Source organism: Podarcis filfolensis (assembly GCF_964270895.1).
Source record: "Podarcis filfolensis genome assembly, chromosome: 5".
NCBI lineage: Eukaryota > Metazoa > Chordata > Lepidosauria > Squamata > Lacertidae > Podarcis > Podarcis filfolensis.
Window position 1 is genome coordinate 18,207,786 of NC_139608.1, and position 15,940 is coordinate 18,223,725.

At 41.6% G+C, this 15,940-nt stretch overlaps 1 long non-coding RNA gene across 1 annotated transcript in view; it reads left to right on the forward strand.

Annotated features, from left to right (window-relative positions):
* The window catches only part of LOC310762512, a 54,531-nt gene extending 44,338 nt beyond the window's left edge, over positions 1-10,193 (forward strand). Inside the window, exon 5 of the long non-coding RNA XR_014548046.1 lies at positions 9,790-10,193. This is a non-coding gene — a long non-coding RNA (uncharacterized lncRNA). The remainder of the gene's footprint in view (positions 1-9,789) is intronic.
* Positions 10,194-15,940: the final 5,747 nt, after the last annotated feature.

Here is a 15,940-nt window from a genome sequence, read left to right on the forward strand (position 1 = left end):
CTGCAAAATTAATTAAAATGTGAATGCAATAGAAAATAAGGTATTACTTCAGATATTCAAATATGGTCACCAAGTACATTTTTTCTGCTGTGTGCATCTGACTCTCTACACACAAAGTGACCAAGAGAGAGCACTGAATATTCCAACCCAGCAAAGGGTTTAGGATTTCTCTGTAATAGCTAATACCAATTGACCTGATCTATAGCTCCTAGACTGATGTGAAGATCCGAACATCATTACCCACTGGCTTTCACACTTCCTAAATGTTCTGCTTTAGTTCTTGGATTACATAAACATGTTTTAAAATGCTGGTGTAGAGCTCCCTCTTCCACACACTGAAGGTTAGAGCAGGGGTCAGCAAACTTTTTCAGCAGGGGGCTGGTCCACTGTTCCTCAGACTTTGTAGGGGGCTGGACTATTTTTTTTGGGGGGGGGGATGAACGAATTCCTGTGCCCCACAAATAACCCAGAGGTGCATTTTAAATAAAAGGACACATTCCTGAGAGCCAGTATGGTGTAGTGATTAAGAGTGATAGACTCGTAATCTGGTGAACCAGGTTCGCGTCCCCGCTCCTCCACATGCAGTTGCTGGCTGACCTTGGGCTAGTCACACTTCTCTGAAGTCTCTCAGCCCCACTCACCTCACAGAGTGTTTGCTGTGGGGGAGGAAGGGAAAGGAGATTGCTAGCCGCTTTGAGACGCCTTAGGGTAGTGATAAAGCGGGATATCAAATCCAAATTCCTCCTCCTCCTCCGCCACTGCTTCTTCTTCTTCTCCTCCTCATGCAAGAACACACTGATTCCCGGACCGTCCACAGACCGGATTTAGAAGGTGATTGGGCCGGATCCAGCCCCCAAGTGTTAGTTTGCCTACCCATGGATTAGAGGATTCAGGACAGACAAGAGAAAGCAAAACTATGGAGTTTGCTCCCAATGAAGACAGTGATGGCCATCAGGGTGGATGGCTTTGAAAGGGGGTTAGACTAACTTATGGAGGTAAACGTTATCAGTGGCTAGTAGCCATCATAGCTATGTTCTGCCTCCATTGTCTAAGGCAGAAATGCTTCTGAATTCCAATTGCTGGATGACACAGGAAGGGAGAGTGCTGAGAGGAGAGCGCTCTTGTGAGAACAGAATGGTCAATTGACCTGATCCAGCAGCTCTTCATAAATTCTTATGTCCTGAATGTGCAGGCTGTTGTCATCAATGGAACCCCAGCCAGAGGCATCCACCTTCCAAATGGAGCTTTCTGGGAGCAGGGAAGGGGCATGGCTGAGCCAGCTTGTGGGATGTGATCTATGGGTAGCAGTCAAGTACAACATTCCTTGCAATGCTAGAGTGGACATGCAAGGGAATGTTTGATCCAGCGAGTCGAAACTTCCTGTTCCTCCTGGCCTGGAGCATCCTTCCTTTTGCATGTGACCAGAGGTGGGCATGACCTTACCTGTCCAGGTAACAAAAGGACGAGTCATGCAGCACTTTCTCCTTTTGTCTGCTTCCAGCTAGGACTGCTCTGTTGGCTTGCACAGGAAATATCGCCCATATGGGGTAAAGCCACATGTTTCTATTTGTAACTTTAGGTCTTTAAGCCTGCCTTCAGGATTGATACCATGTACTGCCTGAATGTGAGTAAACTTACATTTTGTTGACTATGAATAGGATTGTGGTGTTTTTATTCTTTTAAGAGGGATTCAAGGGAACTTACCAGGAACGTACAATTCAATCTGAGGCAGATTGAATTGCATAATAATAAGAGGTTCTAACGAGCCTGCAGCCAGCTTTCTGCTGTGCTTGAGAAGGGGAATGTAACTCTGCTACATAAGGAACTTGCTAGTGCAAGTTAGGAAAGATGTTAATAAACAATATATCCTCTCCTGACACCCTGAACATTCCCACACATCTTGGGATCCATCAGATCCTAAGTCAGCCAATCTGCCATCACATGACAGCACAGGGCTTCTCCAGCTCTAGCCCCCTGCCCCACCTTCCATCTTGACCATCATGCCAGTCCTGCAGATGTTGCGATGACTCCTCTGCTCCTTAAAGTGCTGCCAGGTGACAGAGGGATTTTAGCTTGAGTGATAAATAATGATGTCAGTAAATGTGTTGACAGTAACCACAAAGTCACGCTGCTTCCCCAGAGCTAATTTCACTCAAAGCTATCTTCATGTATGCATGTCCAAAGCCTGTGTTTACATGCAAATGGGACTTTTTATTCCTAGGGTCAGCTGAATTTAATTAGGAAAACAGACAGAAACCACACATACACACACACGGTTTTATGCAGGTTTGCTAAATTAGCATGGTGGTTTCTGTAAAACAGAGCTCAGCATATATACTCATGCCCTGAAAGGATTTTCTGCATGAATGAGGTTGTACCGCAAGGAGTGCAAAAGCATAAAAGCAGTGGATACCAATTCAGAAAGGAGAGAAAATCTTTGAAAAACAGTATCTAATTGGAACTTCATTTCAAAGTGCACATATTTTGCTGCAACTCTTCTTTTTCAGATCTTCATAATTCTCAGTCCATAATCACAGGATTTCATCACACACATGAAGTGAGTACGACTGTTAAAATGTTATAAATAAATACATTTATATTTCCTTGAGTGATCCTGGCTTCGTAGATGTCATCATAGAGCAGGGTGTCCTCATTCAAAGTTCAATTAAGTACTGGGCTTTTCATTTAAAGTGTCATACAGGTGCTAGTAAACTTAGATGTAGAAGATTGAAAAATGTTCCCCATTGTGCACCTTTCTGCACAAATCTATCTGCAAGCCAAAACAATGTGGACTAAGCAAGCACTGTCAGGCCAGGCTTCTGAGAAGGCAAAATCAAAATAAGTTACCAGCACACAATAGCCCCTTACATTAGATAGAGAAATATATAGTTTGTGCTGTTCAGTGCTCTCTTCTTCCCTAGCTGGTGAGGAATTTAATTTATGTGCAAATAAAGGCATAGAATAATGAAAGAGGCAGACTACTCCTTGCAGGACTGTCATTCTGCTATCCCAACATTAGATTCCTTGGAGAAATCTCAAATTGGCGCCAGAGGTCACATACAATACTGGTTTCAGGGTTTGTGGGGCTTGGGCAAGACGCCTTCAGTGGGGTCCCATGCTTTTTGTCAGTACCACTGCTGCCCATTTAATAGCCCTCTCCTCTGGACTCAACTGTCAAGATCAACGTTTCTCAATCTTGGGTTCTCAGATGTTGTTGTACTACAACTCACATCGTCCCTGACTGTTGTGCCTGCTGGCTGTGGATGATGGGAGATGTAGTCCAACAACAACTGGAGATCCAAGGTTAGGAAAAGCTGGTCTAGAGGGACACCAGAAAGCAAGTGAGATGTTCTGCTCCATTTTCTCACTCTTGCCAATGCTTGCATGCCCAGAGAGGACAACTGAACAGGAAGCGACAGAAAGGAGAAGAAGCAGGGCCAAGAGGCTCTGGGGGTTGAGAATGGGCTCCTTGCAATGGAAGATGCCCTGCGAAACGTACGTCTGGCCCTGGCGATGCTCAAAGTTTAGCACTTTCCCCTGTTCCAAACTGTGATCCAGCATTGTTTCAAGGAAAATCCAAAGCGATAGCTGAAGTCACAGTAATCAGATAATGAACTCACAACATTAAAAAACCCAGGAAAGTACAATTAGAGCAAATTGCATTGATCCAAGAGCTAAAATTAGTCATGGAGTCTGTCAAGGGTCCTCACTGTCTCCTTTCCTGCTCTGCATTTTTATAGAAGATACAATTAATAAAATAAAACAAGCAGCAGACTTGGACCTTCAAGGAACTGAGAAGGAAATAAATAGGCTGTGTTTTACAAAAGCCAGTAGTAGATATGGCAAGAAAGTATGGCAGAACACTGGAGTTGAGAATCTGGCCATAGAAAACAGAGCTTGGAGAGAGACAGTTTGAAATCCAAATTTGTTGAGTCTAAGGATGGAGGAAAAATTCAATTCCATTTGCATTTAAAATGGAATCTATCGCATTCACAATTCCCCAAACAATGTGTGAACCGACACACAGCTATCCTTCAGAAATCACAATTATCCAAATTTTGTGATGCTGTTCCCCAATCAGTGTTTACATAAATACATATATTAATGGAAATTATGCAGAAAAATGAAGATAGTGAAAATAACGTACAAAGGGCATTGTATTAGGAACAATCACTTGCAAAAATGTGGACATTGGTCAAAACAGCAGATAAAAATGCAGATGAATGTTCTTGAGGATTTTTGGGGGGGAAATAAACTGAATGTATGGATTATTAATGTATGTAATGGTTGGGCTTTGTTTTATGTGTGAATACATTATCACAAACGTGCTGCAATGAAGCAAACTTAGGAGGGCACAGGGCATGTGCAGAGGGAGGAAAGGGGTGAAGTCATGTTGCATTATCCGTATTGCTTGTGATGATGGGACAGTTTAATTGAATCCTGCCACTCATTTTAATGGGTCTCCTCTGAACATGATTTAGATGAATATCACCCTATAGCTATACCCCTACATTGTCTTCCCCAACCTAGTGCCCACCAGATGTTTCAAACCGCAGCCCATGCTGGTTCGAGAAGATGGGAATTATAATCAAAATCAACTTGAATGCACCAGGTTGGGCAAGGCTGCCTTTTTTAAAAAAAGTCTTGCATTCATGTGAAAATTCTTGTGCATGATCCAGCCAATCAGAAATACTTCAATGTCCCATTTATTTCAATCTGAGAATTAAGCAGGTCCCATTTTCTCCTCTTTGCAATCATTTCCAGCCTATATCAGTAGTTGTTACCACTGATTGTTTCATATGGAATATGCCTACTTGGAATAAACGGATTATTGCTGCTCAGTGGTCTGGAAAATGTGAAGAGCTTTAAGACACTTGCTGATATGACAAATTGAGGAAAATGCCTTGAAGACTTAATCATTTATATTTGCTCCTATCAGAATCTGTCAGCTATTTCAAAGGTGTAGAGGTTTAAAATAATTTCTGAGCATGTTGTGCATGGCATTAGCGTAATGATCACAATCAAAGCTGCTGCATATGCAGAAACAGGCTTTCGTACATGAAAGAAGTCTGTGGCATATTCCATACAGTGGGGACACGCTAAATATTAGTTATTTATCCAAGGCTTGTAGTGATGACCCAGTTTAGAGTATGGATCTGGCACTGTCCTCATATATGCCTGTAGTCTGAACTAGGTGGGAGGGTGGGGGAATAATTTTTGATTAAGTTTGCAATTAGCGGTGAACCTACCTCCTTTGCACTTTCTGAAACATGCAAGCCAAAAGAGAGACATGCTTTGGAATTTGCACTTCTCCTAATTGTGCAATGCAGTTCTCCAGCAAAGTAATGTGTACAAAAGTGCACATATTAGGCTAAAACGTGCATAAATATGCATATATAAGTAGTGAACATAAGCTACACGATGCATTGTATTGAGGAAAATACATATATTAAGGAAAACTGCACCCATAAATGTGTGTTAGGAGAAATTGGTATAAAATGCTGATGATGTGGAAATGCAAAAAACTGGATTTAAGGTTGGGAAAATGAGAAACTGAGAAAACTGTATAGCTGTTCCAACAGAGCCCTAGGATCTCTCCAGGGTCCTGCAGGTGTTCAGTTTGTCTTGGCCTCTTCCTTGGGATTCCTGCTGTCCATCTTTGCTGAGGCTACTTCTCTTGCTTTCTTGCTTTGAATGCCTCATACTACAGACTTTGTCTGCTGATTTGGTCTGTAGACAGGACACTGCTGAAATTCCATTTGATCCTTGAGCTATCGCGGAGCAAGATGACAGTTCCCCTAGCAGTGAAAGATGATTTACTGCTGGGACTGTTTGGATAAGTGTAGGGACTGAGTAAGTGACTGCTATTTTGTTTTCCTGGAGAGGGGCAGCTGCTTAAGCCCAGGGTTTCCTGGCCTTCACCTCCTACCTGTGAAATGGGATTAAATAATATCAATCCCTTTTAGGAGTTAAGGGGGCTCACCTTCTTTGCTGCTCTTTGTCTGGCCCAGGTCTCAGTTTAGGCTAAACTTGGGTTCTCCCCCTCCTCATGTTAGTAATTCCTTCTCCTTTGAAGGCTGGCTCTATCCTACCATCTCTGCATTGCAAGCTTCCCTTCCCTTGCAGAGTGGGACCCGCCCCAATTGACTATTGTATCTGTGGGGTGTTAGGAGCAGTTGCTAGGACTCACTGCCACCTCGGTATTATCACTATCCCCTCTGGACTTCTTTGGGATGAAGGGCAGGACATAAATGTAATAAATGAGGAATAAATACATGATAATCATTGCTGTATGGTATTTTTCCATGGTAAACTGTTACCAAAGCAGCTCACAGCATCAAAGGGTTTTCATAAGATAACTCACTAAGAATTGTAAGGCACAACAGAATTTGAATAGTCATATAAACAACAAGGTAATCAACTTATTTCATACTTGTAAATGTGCAATAAATTTAAACAACCCACTGATTATTCATAAAAAGGTTTAAGAATACAAAGACAAGAATATCATCCAGGCAACAGTATATCTTCACCAATACTTCTGCATAGGGGTGGGTGAATCAGTCAGTTTTAGATTTTATCAGTTTCTTATTTTTCAGTCTTAAATTCAGTTCTCCGCATTTCCACAACAGTTTTCATTTTAGTATTTTCAGTATTTTAGTGTGAAATTCTCATATGCATACTTTTGCATGCAATTTTGCCTAATACATACATAACCCAGTTAGATGAGCAGGGTGCAAACAACAAGAACAACAACAATTTTTATTTGTATCCTGCCCTTCCCGGCCAAGGCCGGGCTCAGAGCAGCTAATATCAGAACACTAATAAGTTGTTGTTGTTGTTGTTGTTGTTGTTGCTGCATATTTCCCTAATATAATTAATTTGTGTATATTAATTTCACTAATATATGTATTCTAATGCAATTTTACCCTAATACAGTGGTACCTCGGGTTACAAACGCTTCGGGTTACAAACTCCGCTAACCTGGAAGTAGTACATTGGCTTGAGAACTTTGCCCAGGATGAGAACGGAAATCGTGCGGCAGCTCTGTGGCAGTGGGAGGCCCCATTAGCGAAAGCGCGGCTTAGGTTAAGAACAGTTTTGGGTTAAGAACGGACCTCCGGAGCAAATTAAATTTGTAACCCAAATGCACTGTATATGCATTTTTGTACATATTACATGGCCGGATTACTGTATTGTAAAATTCAGATATGTGAGAATATAAAAGGATGTCTACATTTCAGTATATGTATCATTTCAGGACATGCAAATTAGGTATGTTCATCTTTAAATGCCCATCTCCATAACCTTTTCAAATACTCCAAAACAGTACCTCACCTTGATAGTCACTAAGCACCCTGAGCAGCAGAAGCAGCCATTTTACCTGGGGCCATTCTGTGCCTCACCCTCCCAGGTCTGGTGCAAATGGATTGGATAGAGAGCGGGAACATGGTCTTGCAGGAGTTGGCTTGCCCGACCAGTAAGGCAGAAGGCAGGGAGACCAGCAATAGGTGGAGCCAGAGCCAATGGCAGGCAGATGTCAGGAAGGTGGTTTCTAACTGATGGCAGACTAAGGTTGGTTGAGCAGAGCCCCACTTACCCCAATAGACCAGCCCCTACTGCCCCTAGCATTTGGGGAGACAACGGAAAGATCCAGTTGTACCCATCTACATAGGCCTGCAACGTTTTTCTTCTTCTGTGGTCCATGCAAACTGTTTTGAAACAAGTTCACGGACATTTCTCTGAAGTGTAATTCTTATTGCTCAGCACTACAAAATATAACAATGCCATATTCTGCAACATTCTATTTTGTGATCATTCACACATGCACATATTCACGTAGAAAGACAAGACAAGAAAACCCCCAAAATGATTTCTTTTAATTAGGGGGGGAAGAAACATTGGAATATATTTTGCCAGCCTCCCCCCTCCTCATAAAAGCAATTTAGTTGTTTTACTTGTCATCTATGATTCACTGAATAATTCTGTGCTCATGTTCCCTTGGTTTTTCATTATACTTTATGGGCCAGTGCTCAGGACCACAAACTTGAAACCGTCAGCATTTCCTTTCACTTTATTGGTTAGCAACCGCACACACCACAGGCACGTAGACATGGCTCTCTTGAGCTTACTAAAGGAAACATTGTTTTCTAAGTTCCCCAGGGAAAGTGTGACCTTTATGGCTACTTTACAAGTATAGTTTATTGATGTTTTCCTTTTGCACATTGCAGAGCTTACTCATTTAATGCAAGTGATTACTTTTTAAAAGAAACCAAAGCAACTTGCTGCCATTTAAACGGGAACCAAAATGGAAATGATCAGTGAAGAGAGTGGTGCTAGGTCCACAGGGACAGTACCTCCATTCCTCCCAGCATCCTTGTCCACCGCCCCCAGCTTTGTATAGGCACCAAAGAGAGAGGGTGTCTATAGCAGGCATAGGCAAACTTGGCCCTCCAGATGTTTTGTGACTACAACTCCCATCACCCCTGGCCACTGGTCCTGTTAGCTAGGGATGATGGGAGTTGTAGTCCCAAAACATCTGGAGGGCCAAGTTTGCCTATGCCTGGTCTATGGCATTTAAAAGAATGTCCACAGATGGTCGGATCTCTGTTTATTCATTTCCTCCTGAGAAAGGTTTTGAGGTGGCTGCTTTTCAAACACGTGTGAAGCTGAATGTTGGAAGATTCAAGGCATACAAAAGAAAAGACTTCTTCAGACAGAGCAAATAATATGTAGCAATGGCCATCAACGTGAATGACTTTAAAAATGGATTCAACACATTCTTGGAGGCTGACACCCTCAATGTCTGCTAGTCATGAAGGCTATCTACCAACTCCAGTGTTGTAGACAATATGTATCCCAGTTTCTGGGAATTACAACTGCAATCCCCAAACCAATGGTGCATTTCATCTCCCCAGTAGAATGCCCAGTAAAGTGTTCCTCCATTCCATCTTCACCTACAAATTGGATGGAGAATTTTAGGCACAAACTTTAGATCCAATGTTCAGTTGTTAATATTTAACAATTCAGCTAGATCATCTTGCTTAATAATGGCAGATTTAAAAATAAAGGAAGAAATGACTTGCAACAAGTGAGTAAACTTTTCAATGTGCAAAAGGAAGCATCAATAAACCAAACTTGTAAAATAACCATAAAGGTCACATCTTTCCTGAGGTAGTTAGAAAACAATGTTTTCTTTAGTGTGCTCAGGACCATATTGTGCAACCAATACCATGAAAGGAATACTGATGGTTTATAGTGTACTGAGCAATGTGTATGAGATGAAAAATTAAGAGCCCGAGATTCTGATCCACCACAGACTGTGCATGTTCTTAGAAGCTGCAGCTGAGAGCCACATCACTCCTTACCCCAAATAGACACATGCTCAAGCTTAAAGGGACCCATCTAAACTACATGTGCTACTCACATTGGCTTGATTCAGGCAGATGGGCATGGTCAAAATGGTGCACTGCCAACCTGATTCACACACAGTTCAGTATTTATTGAAAGAAGCATGTGGCCATGGTTGCATGGCTGATAAGTCAACCCACACTGACCACATTATCAGGGAGAAATTGTCTTAAATGGATTGCTTTTGGGCATGATAAATATAAGTAAAATGTGCAAGTAATTCAAGGATAAACTCATGTATACCAAAAACGTGGATATATTGTATGTAGCAGACATTTGTTTTTTCTCCTTGGTATTTTGTACAATATGCTTCAGGGATGAAAGGATGAATCCCGGGTGTACAAGTGACTGATCTTTTTTTTTGTTTTGTTTTTACAGGCTGTATCTCACTTTGAAGGTATATTGGTATGACTTTGTGTCACTTCTAGTGACTGGTTCACATATGAATGCACATCTCCTGATTTCTCAGAGCTGGTTCACAGTAGGGATGCTTGGAAAAAAGTCATTCTTTGCAAATTCCAATATGAACTGACCCAATCGGCACCTCCTGAATTCAAGTACAGATCAGCGCACAGCTATCTTACACCACTCTGAATTTTGTGATGTGGTTGTTCACTGATATGTGCATTTTGAAATGCATGGCTTAAATTTGATTTTGTCACTGTTTTTGATGAATATTTTATATTGCTTTATGTGAACAGCTTAGAGGGGTTTTTTGTTGATTAATAGTATCTAAATTTTGTCAAGTGAATGAATAAATAAATATTTCACGATAAAATGCATCTAGATATGCATATTTTATAGCAATATGTTCAACAATACATATTTATGCACAATTTGGGGGGAGGTACTTTTATTTTTATTTTGTAAAAGAAAAAGAAAAAGCAGATTAATGAAAAATCAGGATGGAATGGATTTAGGACTGAACATATGGAGAACTTGATGCAGACCAGAAAAACAGGCTGCTCATCCATGCACACATACATTTCCAGTGCTTGATGACTGCAACATGGGGTGATAGTTGAGTGCATGGACTATCACAAAGATAAGACCACAATCATTACTTCAATCATTACTTCAAACATAATGTTTTTCAGTCAGCTCAGCTGAGTGCTACTCAGGCTTTATACCTAAGCAGGAAATCACCACACATGTAGAAGGTTTGCACCACACTGATGTAACAATGATCTTGCCCCTCCCACCTCTGTCCTTGAATGCAGCAGTGATGCAGATGACTGGAGGTCAAGTGAGCACCACCACCCCATACTGCCTTCTGTTATTGCTAATGCTTGAAATGGAAATAACCCCAGTCCAAGACGGAGAATAAAAGAGCAGTCCAATGCAAGAAAACTGGAGTTCAGATTTACATCCATTTGCTTCCATCCCACTCACTTTCAACAGGGCAGAAAAACAAATGAACCATGTCTATTCTGAAGAAAGGGATTTGCCTTAATTGTCTTCTGTGGGCTTCAGCCCCTTTATAGAAGCTGTGTCAATGCAAGCAGACAAAAGTTAATTTCGCAGAACGCTTCTCAGGTTTAGGGTTTCTAAAGTGCCCTTAAGTAAAAAAAACTGAATTTCAAATTCTGATTTACAGGTAGAAGGTGTCCTGTTAAGATTGCTATAATGATCATTGCAATTAAAAATAGCCAAGAAGAATTTCCCTGTAGTTTGATCAAGTGGATATCATGTTATTTCTTTGAAATAAAGTAACGCCTTCCACAAAGTCAATAAAAGTAATAAAACCCCTTGTTCACTTTTGAGTGCTACATTAACTCCATCTGTTGTAGTTACAAAATAAGAATTGCTCATCAGAAACTTTAGCATGTTTACTCAAAAGGAAGGTCCACTGCTTTCAGTTTAGTGCACTGAAGCTTGTGCCTGGGATTGAGGCCTTAGTCACACCATTCAAGGACATGTAATTAAGCAAGAACAAATAATGAATTGTTTTCCAGAGTGAGATGGCAGCCCCTTTCCCTCCACTGCCCCATGGCTTTGGAGAGGTTGTGTCAAAACCTGTACAGTGGTACCTCGGGTTACATACGCTTCAGGTTACAGACTCTGCTAACCCAGAAATAGTACCTTGGGTTAAGAACTTTGCTTCAGGATGAGAACAGAAATCATGCTCCGGCAGTGCGGCGGCAGTGGGAGGCCCCATTAGCTGAAGTGGTGCTTCAGGTTAAGAACAGTTTCAGGTTAAGAACAGACCTCCAGAACGAATTAAGTACTTAACCCAAGGTACCATTGTACTCAGAGGTTTTCTTTTATTGTGAAAGAGGTTTCCATTTTGCTGCCTCATTTACTTTAGAATTTATTTAGAATTTTGGTGGATGTGGGGTCCAACTAACCTGGTGTTTGTGAGGTGGCCATGAGTGTTATCATAAAACAATATTCCCCCCCCCCCGTTTAAAAGGCCACAGATTGCTTAATTTGCCAAACCCATGGTAAAGAGGAATGTTTTCCCCTGGCACCTAAAGATATGTAACAAAGGTGTCAAGCGAGCCTCCTTGGAAAGAGCATTCCACAAATGGGGGGCCACTACATAAAAGGCCTGATCTCTTAGAGAGCCAGTGTGGTGTAGTGGTTAAGAGCGGTAGTCTCGTAATCTGGGGGAACCGGGTTCGCGTCTCTGCTCCTCCACATGCAACTACTGGGTGACCTTGGGCTAGTCACACTTCTTTGAAGTCTCTCAGCCCCACTCACCTCACAGAGTGTTTGTTGTGGGGGAGGAAGGGAAAGGAGAATGTTAGCCGCTTTGAGACTCCTTAAAGGGAGTGAGGGACGACAGAGGACGAGATGGTTGGACAGTGTTCTCGAAGCTACAAACACGAGTCTGACTAACCTGCGGGAAGCAGTGGAAGACAGGAGTGCCTGGCGTGCTCTGGTCCATGGGGTCACGAAGAGTCGGACATGACTAAACGACTAAACAACAACAAAGGGAGTGAAAGGTGGGATATCAAATCCAAACTCTTCTTCTTCTTCTTCTGCTAGAGGGCAGCAGAGTTTGCTTGGCGTGCTCCAACCATACATTAAAAAGAATGAAGTAATGCTACCTTAAATATTAGTAGTGTCTGCTTTATCCCTTCTCTTTGGTCTGTATATACTTGCAAATGCACTCGTATTACAAAAAAAGCCATACATTTCCAGTTCTTACTTCTCTGAAGAACTCTGTGGGAACCCTAGGAGATCACTAATGACTGTCATGTCATGAAGGAAGGTCTTTTGGAGAAATCTCATACATGATGTGGAAATTTATGGCAGCAGACATTGGCTGGGTTGCACAGTAACTTTGCTGTGTTCTCCAATGATTCCTCTTAAGGGCTTATGAAGTTCCACAACAGACCAACACAAGCCAACCAATGCAGCATCATGTCTCATTCCACTGATGGATTGCTCTGTGGTGGAACCGCAACAACTCTGTCATATTGGTGAACAAAATGATTCTTTATGTATTATTAGTGCGGTCAAAGAGAAGAATGCATTGAAATCGAGGTGATTTGATATTTTCATCCTGTGTTTTGAGTGCAATGTATCCAGATGCACATTTTGGATGATATTGGGCCTAACCCGATGAAGAAAACATTGGCATATGAAGATATTTATATTGGTAATATTAGGAAATGTGTTGTGCTAAATAGTTTAAGGAAAATTACTGGGTGAAGGGATTCTTTTTAAAGAATAAGAAGGCTTTTTAGTTCTCTGTTGTTAGCCTGGAAATCAAGCTGTACATTTTCTTTTCATCATAGCTAATAGGTTTATACTTTCAAGGCTTTTGTCTGTAGGAAGAGGCTTACAATTCAATTTATCCACCAAAGAAAAGAAAAGTCAGAGCTTTACAATGATCAAGAGGTAGCTACATTATCCAGGATATATATCACTTGAATAGTTCCCATAAGATATATGCCTAAAGAATTCTGCTAGAGATATCGGCTTATAATTGCAGACATCACCCACATACTTTCAAGCCTATATGATGAGTCATAAGGGCTGTAGACATGCTTCTATTTTCAGGATGGTGAATTTTGTGGCCGGCACCAAACCCCACACTTACACTACTCACAGCCCAAGAAGCATTTTTTATTTTTATTTAATGGTGATGGTATTCTGTATATTTGTTTTTAACTGGACCATGGATTTTAGCTGTGCTTTATGTCCAATTTCACTTGTACACATCATAAATCTTCTAATAAAATAAAATAATAAATAGATATAAAGTATAAAATGCCCATGTGCTTTTCAAGGGCAAATAACCAGATAATGCATCAGAGAAGTCCAATCTTCAAATACATATAAGAAGATGAATAATGGTTATTTTGCTATCTATTATATATTGTTTCCTAAGTTATATAAAGAATCCCAAATCTCCAGAGTGTTTTCATAAAGGAACGGCAATAATTTACATTTGACCAAATGCTAACTTTTTCTGTCTTTTTCCTTTCCTTTTCAAGAAACATTTCAATGGTCAATTAAATCCTTCAGCTTGCACAAAGAGTGTCTTATGGGCTCATGCGCATAAAGAAGGTTCACCACCTCTTCAACTGGCTCCTTGGCATTCATTTTATTTTGCAGGTGCAGAATGAATCCCACTTGAAAGTAAGTGGTCATGTATGCAGTGTGAATTATACACAAAACTCTGTGACACATTCAGAGTAATCTCACACATTCTCTCCAGAGTGAAAGGGGATCTTAGGCTCTTTAAAGATTTTATAGTTTTCAATTTGCTTGCATGGGTCCTCAGTAATCTCCATCTCTCCCAGCTTAGTGCATTTCAAAGTATGCCATCTGTAACTCAATTTCCCTTTCTTCAAAAAATGCTGATGTCTCCTTAAATGCCAATATCTCAGGAACTGCTTGAAATTTCAACTCAATCTTGGGATCGTTTTAAGCTCACTGTTCCAGCTTTGAAAAGACGTCAAGCTGTAGCCAAAATGCATTGCTTCTCTTCAGCAGCTACTCTTTCCATTCGTCTATGTATATACTTTCTTTTCATAAGAAAAGAGTTCTCCTTTATACATTATGAATTTATGTGCAAGAAATAAGAAGTTTGCTTCTCTGGGAGACACACGCTGTGTGTCAGGCAGTGGCAACGTGAAGAAAATTGAAGTACTCCCTCTGTCTTGTGGGATCATTTTCAGTTTATGTGGCCTGATGATCTGGACAGGATACTTGTGGCTTTGTGTCTGACCATAAGCCCCCTTGATTTCTGCCCATCATGGCTGGTGAAAACTAGTGGGTTGGTGTGACTAGTTGGGTTCAGGGTATGGTAGACCCTTCATTGTGGGATGGGGTGGTGCTTTCTGTCTTAGAAGAGGTGGTAATGTGTCCACTCTCCCGAAAGCCAACCAGGAACCCAATGGCCTACAACAGGCACGTCCAACTCCCAAGAGACTGCGATCTACTCCCAGTATAAAAAACTGGCAGTGATCTACCCATTCTCATTAGAGGTAGAAGGAGCGTGTGTGGGGTGAGTGTGTGGAAGGGGTGGACTGACCAGAGTTGTTGAGCTTTTTAGGGGAGGATAGAACTGAGTTCTTGAGCTTTTTTAAATGGGAAATGCCTTACATCGCTCACTGAAAAATCCACAGCTAACAAACGCACACAGCGCTAAAGCCGTTGTATCCCCAAGCAATGTCAACAAATGCCAAATGACCACCCACTTGACACAATGGAGGAACAGAAAGAGGGGGTAGTGGCGGAGACATTCATTCCCCCATTTTTTTAATTGCACGATCAATAAGGATCACACGACCAACCAGGATCACCTGGGAATCTAACTGTCAATCACGTTCGACCGGTTGAACATATCTGGCCTACAACGATTAGTTACTAACACACCATTTTGGGGTAAGGTAATAAAGATGTTTCTGGAAGAGGTGGATTATCTAGATCCATTTCAGTCTTCTTTCAGACATGGCTTTGAGACTAAATGAGACTTGGTCACCCTGATGGATAACCTTTATTGGGGTAATAGACATGGGAAGTGCTACCCTACATCTCTTCCTTGATTTATTGGCAGCTTTTGAGACCAATGTATCCTGCTGGACCAGCTCTGTGGAATGGGTATTGGGGGCACTGTTTTACAGTGGTTCTTTTCCTATTTGCAGGGTCATGTCCACAGAGTAGCACTGGGAGACTGTTTCTTGGGACTGTGACAATTATGTAATGGGGTCTTGCAGGGAACTATTTTGCCCCAACATGAATCTGTTTGGAGCAGATTGGGGGCAAGATGTCATTAGTATACTGATTATAGCCGGCTCTAGTTCTCCATTACATCTGATTCAGGACAGACTGTAAAAGACCAGAATTAGTGCCTGGATGCAGTGGTGGACTGGATGAGGGCCAGTCCACCACTGAACCATGGGAAAGCAGAGGCCTTGTGGGTGGGTGGTTCTCTGACCCAAGAGATAGGTCAGTTGCCTGCCCTGGATGGAGTTGTGGTCTTCCTGAAGAAAAAGACAGATAACTTGGGTATACTCCTTGAACCATCATTGTCCCTTGAGGCTCAGGTGGCCTCTGTGGCTAAAACTGC